Consider the following 10,019-nt stretch of genomic DNA (forward strand, 5'->3'; position numbering starts at 1 on the left):
GAAAAAAAGAGCAATTTGAATAGAGACAGGTTTAGGGACAAAATTTTTTAAGGTTGTGAAAGCTAAGCAAATAGGAAATTGAAGAAACAAAAATAACAGAAGGATTGAAGAAGAAAAAAATAAGGGAGTAGGTGATAAAACTCATTCACAGGGGAACTTCAATAACCTAGGTGGAAACCAGGACCATTTCTGCTCTATTCTATTTATGCCAACTATTTTATTATGAATTTTTTAACAGATAGTGAAATTAAAAGAGTTTTTTCCTGTGAATATCTATATACCCACCACTTTGTTCTGTCATTAACATTTTGGTCTGTTTTATGACATATCCATTTATCTACCCTTTAATCCCGTCATTTATTTCTGATACATTTTGAAATAAACTGCTTCTGCTAGAACCTGTATCATGAATTTCATTAATTAGAGTTAAATATTAGCTTACAATTTTTTTCTTTTGAGGTAAAACTTATACACGATGAAATGCAAAATTTCACATGTACATTTTCTGACTTTTGACCAATGCACACATCTATATAACCCCAAACCCTATCAAGATAGGGATGCTTCCAGGTCATGTTGGTGACGCAGTCAGTTAAGCATCCTACTCTTGATTTTGACTCAGGTCACGATCTCACAGTATGTGAGATCAAGCCCCATGTTAGCACAGAGCCTGCTTGGGACTCTGTCTTTTCCTCTCTCTCCGACCTCCCCTGTTCGTGCATGCACTCTCTCAAAATAAAAAAATAAACATTTAAAAAATAGGGACTCTTTCCATCCCTCAAGAAAACTCCTTCAAGTCTGTTCCCAGTCTTCACCTACACCCCCAGAGTCTACCAGTGTTGTGATATTCTAATGTTTTTCCACATAGACTATATTTTCCAGTTCTAAAACTTCATATAAATGGGATAGTACCATATTGATTGATTTGTATAAGCCTTCTTTGAGTCAGCGTAATGTTTTTGAGGATCATTCTTTGGCTGTGTGGATCAATAGCATATTCCTCTTTATTGCTAAGTGGCTTTCAGTTGTTTGGCAGTTCCCCCAGTGATGGATACTAGTACTGCTAATGCTGCTGTCAACATTTTTGTCCAAGTCTTTTGGGGACATATATTCACGTACATTGGGTAAATATTCAAGAATGGAATTGTTGGGTTTTAGGGTAATTGTATGTTCAAAGAAACTGGAATACATTTTCCCAAAGTAATTGCACCATTTTATACTCTCACCCTCACCAATGATGTATGAGAGTTCCACTTTCTCCAAACCCTCTCCGATACTTGACATTTTTGGTCTTGCCATTCTGCCAGGCGTATAGTAGTGTCTCGTGTTGGTAATGTTGGGTTTTATTTTTTGTTATCAGAAGATAATCTGCCTTAGCACTCATGTAAAACAATATTATCTAGTGATTTTAACGGAAGACTGAATTTCTAGTCTATAAATTTATCTCCCCACCTAGAATAAACTTCTTATAGACAGGGGCCATGTTGTATTATTCTTTATTTTTGCACTAGCATTAGCCCAGTGACTGTGTTCAATAAACACTTGTTTAATTTAATTGAATCAAATGTGTTCCTGCTGGCAATTCTATCAACGAGGAAGTCAGCATGGAAGCTTCTTCCCCTCTTCTCTTCATTTTTTAGGGGATCAGTTGGCCAGTGGCAGTATGAGTAGAGAGAAGAATGATAGTCACAGTAGGGAAAAACAGCATGGTATGTTCCCACTGAAGACAGATACGGACTGCCAGTCTACTCTGTCTAGTATTTAGACGTATACTTCAGAGCAAAAACTTGCATATAAGATGAAAGCTTCAAGTCGTTTTTATCAATTATATGTCAGCCATCTGGACTTTCACTAACAAATACTACAGACAACTACAATGTGGACAATAATCAGAAACTAAAACATAACTTCCAGGGAAGAGCAAAGGGTATTTTATTTCCTTAAAAACAGCATGAAGCTGAACGCTAGAGGCTGGTTTATTTGTATGCAGTAATTCCCAAGAAATGTAATGAAATTCTTGAAGCATAGTATTGCTCTAGTGACATACCAAACTCACACACACACACACACACACACACAGACACACACACACACACCCCACAACATAGCTTTGGCTCAGAAGCATCCAAAAGTAATCACATACCATGCTTTTGAATTCATTCATATAGGACTGAAGCATTTTTTTGTCAATTCACTTTTAAGAGCATTTGGATGAAGAGCAAACTTTACAAAAGGTTTGCTTTTGTAAAGCAAATCCTTTACAAAAGGATGTAAAGATGTTAAATGCAGAATGATTTATGGAATTATAATAAATCAAGGAATTATTTTGCTGTAACAGTGACACGTGTGGTGTGTCAGAAACATTTGCAAGTAAAAGGGTTATTATTGGCATTATTGCTAAACACTTCTAGTCTATAGTAGAATGGTATTTTTCAAGTACATACCAGATATTAGCATATAGCCATGTACCAAGATTGTACACGTGGCATTCAGAATATGATGTCTGAAAATGAAGCAACTGTGTGTATCAGAGTTTACCTAATATTTCTCCTCATTTCCATAAGATCTGATAAATGGAAGTCAAATCATAAGAGAGAAAAGTGGGTAATGAAAAAAATGTTGAATATCTACTGGGGCACAGTCTACAAGTGGTCCACAAAAAGTTTTTTCTTTTCTCCTTTCTGGAATGGCCTCTAGAACCATTGAGGAGACAAGGGTTATGTTTTGTACCCCTCCTTGCATCCATGAATAATCATATATCAATTCCCAACAGAGGAATGTAAACAAAAGTGATGTGTACTACCTTCAAGCCAAGACTTTTGAAAAAAGAAAATGAGGCTTCCCCATTGTCTTCCCTGTAAATCTGCTGAATCACACGTAGAGAAAGTGACCTCATTACCAGGAACTGGCATTGGACTATTACGTGAATGAGCAGGTTTATTTAGTTAAGCTACTGAATTTTACCAATTACAAAACTGAGACCCAGTGACATCAGTGACCCCAGCAGCTTGACCAAGTTTATACAGCTTGGAAAATAATTAAACAGGCTAGGATTTTAACCCAGGTTTGCCTGGCTCCAAAATCTACACTCTCCAAATCCACCCATATATCCATGTAATTCATGACATAAACTTATCAGAAGTATAAAAAGTTTTAGATTTAAAAAGCCCGAACCTGCTGATTTATAAAAGAAAACTGTGGTAAATGATTTGGCTAAGGTACATCAATCTTTAAGCAACATATTTGGGAAAGTAGATCCAATATTCTTTTCACTAGACTATAATATAGAAGTGAGCAGTATTTGTTAAAAGAATGCTCAACTCACAACACGTATCAATTCATGCAAGGAAGCAATCCTTACTCTATTTAGAATTTATCTCTCACTTTATTGAAGAAAATTTTGTCAATGTTTACTCATCCAGCAAGAAGAGTTGTGCATGTCACTCTATCTGCTTGCTTATCTTGTAAGTCTTGTGTTTTGTGTATTTACAAGCCTTTTATTCATTTTAATCAGTTAACTTTTTGCTATTATGTTTTCATAATGTCATGTGTAAAATACTACAGAGTAAAAATGAAATGTAACATCCTAAGTTGCAGGCACTAGGAAAAATTTTAGAGTGAGTCCTTATACTAAAAACTTCTTATTTTGTAGATAAGGAAATTGTGACCTAGGGACTTGACATGATTTTCCATATGTACAACCTACTTATAGTCCTCCCTTACCCATGGAGGTTACATTCCAAGAGCCCCCAGTGGATGCCTGAAAGCATAGATAGTACTAAACCCAATATGCCCTATGTTTTTTCTTCTACGTACATACTTATGATAAAGTTTAATTTATAAATTAGGCACAGTAAGAGACTAACAACTAATAATAAAGTAAAATAATTACAATATTCCATAACAAAAGTTATGTGAATGTGGTCTCTCTCAAAATATCTCATTGTGCTGTACTCACCATTCTTCTTCTACTGATGATGTGAGATGATAAAATGCCCACGTGATAAGATGAAGTGAGGTGACGGACGTAGTAGGCATCGTCACATAGTGTTAGGCTACTACTCATCTGAATACACGTTGGAAGGAAGATTAACTGCTTCCAGACTGCAGTAGAACTCAGGTAACTGAACCCTTAGAAAGAGAAACCATGGATATAGGAGGCCTATCATATTGAAAAAGCTGAAATTGTATCAAGAATAATATCTGCCTTTTTTCCACTTTACATTCTCAAGTGAAAAATAAAATACTAATTTTAGACCTTTTTTATGACACAAATGCGCTCAAGTGAAAATCAAGAAATCATAGAAATTAGTAAAAATAATAAGGCAGTGCCTATTAATTTGGATATTCTTCATGATAAGGAGGAAGTCATGGTAATCAAGGAAAGTGTGAGAAAAAACTATATAATTGTCATTAACATTCACTAAATAAATATTTAGTATAAAACGAATTCCATTACTAACACTTCAAATAGCAACTATCTCTATTACGTTCATGATTCTGTTGTGGTTATAATCTTTACAAAGCTAAAAGGAGGCTTTGTTCTAGAAAAAGAAAGCATAAGCCTCTTTATTTTTCTTTTTCCTAACACAGTTTCCATGCAGTATCTTCAAAAAACACTGTGTCAGAATGAAACCTCCCACAAGACTCTTGCTCATTGCACAATTACCAAAAAAGCAGTAGAATCTATGCACAACACTTATTTCCAATTTCAGTTGAAGGAACCAGGATGTGAAGTCATAAATCATTAGTCTCTGTAACCATCTTGCTGGATGAGCACCAGCATGGCCAGTCCTGGAGAGCTCAATTAGCCCAAAGCTTCTTCGGCTGTTCAGGATTTATGTCAGTTACCCAACAGTGGGTGTTTTATGGGAAAAGTCTTCCCAGGGATTTCTGAAAACTCCACTGCTAAACTACTGATGATAGAATAATAACATGTTCGGTATTGGTCTTCCAGACTGAAAATGAGCAGTTATTTTCATACTATTATTGAAAGTCTGACAGATTCAATGAAACAGAGGCAACCATGAGACTTCCATGATTGGGCATGGAAAACTGAAATAGGAGAGAAAGATTTCAAGGTAAAAAGGAGAATAAACTATTAAATGACTATCACAATTAGGTCCATCTTTCTTTTCAGCTCACTGAATTTGGTGGACCTAGAAGCATGTGTTCAAAGACAGTGTTTCATTGTGTTTTAAGAAAATACAGAAATTATGCCCCAAACAAAACAATGGCTATAATTAAGATGTCAAAGTGTCCAGTTGAATTGGAAGGAAGAATTCTTAATGAAACCAAGCTCTAATTTTATAAAGCCATAATTTGATAATTTAATGAGTGACAATATATCCAAAATACCAGGATCTATGGTATTTTGTTCTATGCTGCAAAAGATGAGAATCTATTACCTAATTTTACTTTGTGTTGTATTTATGGAGAAGAAAGTTATTTTTTAGTTAGAGCTGAAACTAGAAACTTTCAACTTAGACCTCAGAGAACACTTAGTTTTCTCACCTTCCTAAAAGAACAAGGATTTTTGATAGAAGCAGGGAACCTGTAGAATGTTCAGTAGTTACTGACCTAGAAAAGTCAACTAGGGAGACTTGCCTTATTTTTTTTAATTAGTTAATTTATTTATTTTAACTAAACTCTGTGCCCAATGTGGGGTTCAAACTTATGACCTTGAGATCAAGAGTTGGATGCTCTGAGACAGCCAGTCACCCCCAAATTTGCCTTATTGAATTCTCTCAGGTTATGGTTATCCAAATTCAGTTACTTTCCTATATTAGACCTTTCTATTACTCTATTACTCTATATCTCTATAGTTTAGCACTCTTAATATCTCTTTAATACAGCTGTTTATCCTAAGTATCTATAAAATCTACTTAGAGGGGCGCCTGCGTGGCTCAGCTGGTTGAGCGTCCAGCTTTGGCTCAGGTCATGGTCTCCCGGTCTGTGGGTTTGAGGCCTGCGTCGGGCTCTGTGCTGACAGCTCAGAGCCTGGAGCCTGCTTCAGATTCTGTGTCTCCCTCTCTCTCTGCCCCTCCCCTGCTCACGTTCTCTCTCTCAAAAATAAATAAACATTAATTTTTTTTTTAAAGTCTACTTCTAGGTCCAATCTCTATTTTCACAGCCATCTCTCCTGTAATATTCAAGTTATAAGTTACTTTGGTCCAGCTTACAAATGGCAGCTGCTTTTGTTTTGTTTTGTTTTGTTTTGTTTTGTTTTGTTTTGTTTTAGGGAAAGGGGATATTTGAAGTTGTATGGGGAATACATCTGAAGCTTCAAGACCATGAGGCCATTTAGAAATTTGAGTGCTCTACCAGTAATTATAAAAGGAGCAGATGCCATGGTTTCCAAAACTTTAGAAACATTGTCTTGCCTTTAAAAACAGCAATGAAAAATGGTCAACCCAGATGTTTGGCTCCCAGTGGCCATCCAGCCCTTGTGGTTAAGTCATTGTTGACTAACTACACAGCCACAGATCAGGCCTAACTAAGCACCTGGATCTTGATTGTAAGAAGGAGTGCCTACAAGTTATTAGTAAGCTCTTGCCTCCATAAATTAGACATCTAGTTTCTTTCAATAAAGACTAAACAAAAACAAAAATAAAAAACCTCTGTTCTCCTCAGCTGTGCTACACACAACACCCACTGGAAGATAAAATGAAAACAAAATGATAGAAAATATATCAGTGTGATCATGGAATAATGTAATTGGAGTTGGATACTTTGCAAGTATAATTGTCCTTGTGGGATGTGATTGTATGGATGTGAGAATAGAAAGTGACCACCATTAGCTTGTTAAATGCTTTAATACAATAGGATGCTTGCTTTCATCTGAGCAGCACGGATTGTTTTGATGCAACATGACGCTGGAACACAGATGTCAGGCAAATTGTGCCTTTTAGATCTGGCCCAAGCCTTGCTAAGTTCCATGGAAATGTGGGCTGATTTTCCATTCCAAACTGGCTAGGGCAAAGCAGAGAGGATTCTGAAGGAGGCATCTTGCAAAGAAGAGTGTGTCTCTCGATTTAATTTCCATAGCAATTTAAAGAAATGATGTGGGGGCGGGGACAGGCAGCGAGTTGGTAGAATAATTGCTCAGATTTGACAGGGTGTAGGAAAGCTGAAAGCACAGTTTCATGTGCATAATATTAACCTCCACACATTTCCAAAATGGCCTCTTTATTCAACAAAAATGTTCTCAACATCTATGAATAGTTATTCTGAAACTGAGTGGCATCATGACAGGTCAGAAAATGCCACAGGGCATAACAATATATATTTTTCAAACCCAGTCTGAAGTTCCTCATAACATCAAGTAAGGTGGTTTTAAAATATATACTGACATCTCTCAAAGATTATAAATTGTGGTTACTTCTGCCTTCTGTTTTATTAGAGATTCAACGTGACAACAGTCAAAATAATATCAGACCATGGCTATACGCTGAGACGAGTTCTTTTTTTACACTGAAACATGGAATTTGAACACTTTTAAAATGGTGATAATTTGGTTGTTTGACAGAATTCAGCCTTCTATAAGATAGGCTGTGTCTATTTTATATCTATTCATTACACAGAAAATATAAAGTAAAAAATATTTTAATAACCATGAGTCTGAGTGAAGCGACTAAAAACATTACCTTTGAAATCAGAATCAAAGGGGTGTTGATCCCTGTTGAGCCACTCATCAACAATGAGAATGAAGTGAATCACTTAACCTCCTGAGATTCCATTTCCTCATCTAACAGCAGTAATAATACCACCTTATAGAATTACCATGAAAATTAGAAAGAGGGGGGTGCCTGGGTGGCTCAGTCAGTTAAGCGTCCAACTTCAGCTTAGGTCATGATCTCATGGCTCATGAGTTTAAGCCTTGCATCAAGTGCAGACAGAGCCTGCTTGGGATTCTCTCTCTCTCTCTCTCTCTCTCTCTCTCTCTCTCTCTCTCTGTCTCTCTCTCCCCCTTTCTGCTCCTCCCCCACTTGCATGCGCACACGCGCGTACACACACACACTCTCTCCCTCTCTCTCTCAAAATAAATAAATAATCAAAAAAATTAGTAAGAGAGGTGAGGCTTCTCTCACAGGACTAGATTATGGAATGCACTCAATAAATGCTTACCATTTTCATCCACAAACAACTATATAGTCTTCTTATTCTACCTACCTTGTGAAGCTTGAAAAAATTTATAATTTATTAAGTGCATCAGTTTGTTATTCGTCTTTTTTCTATCATTAAAAAATGCATCAACATTCAGTGACACAATGTTGACCAAAGTATAATTCTTAACTTGATAATGTAACATATTTGCTGTCTCACTAGCTCTTTGTGCTATAAACAGAACCTGATCCTTCTGAGAATAACATCTCAAACTTAAATTTAAAATTAGGAAACAAATTTATTACCCACATTATTAAATGCATATTGATCGAATGAACTCAAAGACTTTTAAGAAACAGATTCTAGGAAGTAGGCTTTAAAGAAAATAAAATTTTAGGTGAAATGAGTTATTTTTTAGGGAAGAAAATAAAGCTCAACACAGATCATTCTACTTCTCTAGTTTACATGGCTGGATGACTCTCTACAGCTTATGGAAGGTATCCACATTCTTATCTGGACATTCAACTCTGCCCATGGCTTTATCCTACTGGGCTTTCTACCTCTGTGTCCACATGTCTTTCATATACACCAGTGTCACTCAAAATGAACTTCTCACTTTATACGCATCTTAATTTAAGACCTCTGTGGATGTGATAATTGTGTTTAATTTTTTCCAGAATCTTCTTTCCCATTATCATGCCATATCCACATCCCTGAATCATATAAATTCCTAAAATATTAGTGCAAATATCATCTTTCCTACAAATCCATACTAAATTCACATCCTTTCTCTGAACTCTTACAGAAATTCCTCATATCTTTCTTTTGGTGGATCGTGACTAGAGATATTTCTTTTCTTTGAGCTTTGTTTCTTTATGGCTTTCTACTAAATTGTGTTTTTCTACCAAATTACTCCTTCACAGCAGGAACTGGGTGACTTACCTTGATGTGAAGAGGCAGCAAGATAAAGTCGAAGGAAGCAGATCTCAGAGAAAGACCTTCCTGGTTTGGAACCATGTTGTTTCAATAACCACTTTGTGACCTTGAACAAATTACATCTTCTCTCTTAGCCTCAACTTCTTTGCATAAAAATAAGAACAAAAAGAAGTGAATGAATAAGTTTCTGTCACTGTGAAACTGTCAATGGTAAGAAAATGAAATAAGACAATCCTTCTGCAAAGTCTAAAACTGTAATTTTCTAACTAGTAAAACCATCAAAGAGCTATGTTTTATTTCCTAACAGTTTACCAAATTTTCTTTTCAGAAAACCAAAGGGAAAGTTTGAAAATAGCTTGCCATAGTGCAAGGAGGTTTAGACTGGCAGACAGGAAATCTTACCTACTGTGGTCCTGGCTCTACCACCTGAAAGCTGAGTGACCTCAGGCAAGTGAAGGATGAGAAATATTAAGTTCTTACAGGCTTTCTCCCCCACTTACCCCCCCCCCCCCCATGGATCTAGCAATAGTCTAGTTCAAACTGTAAGCTCAGGGAAAAAAACAAGAAGCAAACAGAAGGGCCCAACTCCCACTTACAGGTCAGCAAACTTCAATATAGAACATCCCATGCAACAAGGCATCAAAAGCTTACATGTCACTTCCACAACAAAGACTTAAAACCGCCATCTGGCCCATGAGATGTCCTGTAAGAGCAACTTTTTTATGTACTCTTCTTGTCCACTCATCACCTTGTATTTTCATTATCTATCTAATATATCTGTTTCTTGTCACAGACTGTGGACCCCCTGAGAGTATGGTCAGAGCTATTGTTATTTTCATTACCTCACAGAGCTCCTATCTTAAATGTTTCCTTACAAATGAGTAGTAAATGAACAAGTGGATGAACAAATGAGTAAATGATTAAAAAAGTCAGAAAAAAAAGTTACTAAAGCCAAAAAAAACCCCAGAATTTAAAAT

The 10,019-nt window shown here is 36.2% G+C and overlaps 1 long non-coding RNA gene across 1 annotated transcript in view; it reads right to left on the minus strand.

Annotated features, from left to right (window-relative positions):
- Window positions 1-9,181, minus strand: part of LOC147577314 (uncharacterized) — a 104,634-nt gene extending 95,453 nt beyond the window's left edge. The window contains exons 1-2 of the long non-coding RNA XR_015240141.1: window positions 9,049-9,181; window positions 3,959-4,131 (exon numbers count right to left, since the gene is read on the minus strand). This is a non-coding gene — a long non-coding RNA (uncharacterized LOC147577314). The remainder of the gene's footprint in view (window positions 1-3,958; window positions 4,132-9,048) is intronic.
- Window positions 9,182-10,019: the final 838 nt, after the last annotated feature.

This window comes from Puma concolor, chromosome C2, assembly GCF_028749965.1.
Source record: "Puma concolor isolate L17-30 chromosome C2, mPumCon1.1.hap2, whole genome shotgun sequence".
Classification (NCBI taxonomy): Eukaryota; Metazoa; Chordata; class Mammalia; order Carnivora; family Felidae; genus Puma; species Puma concolor.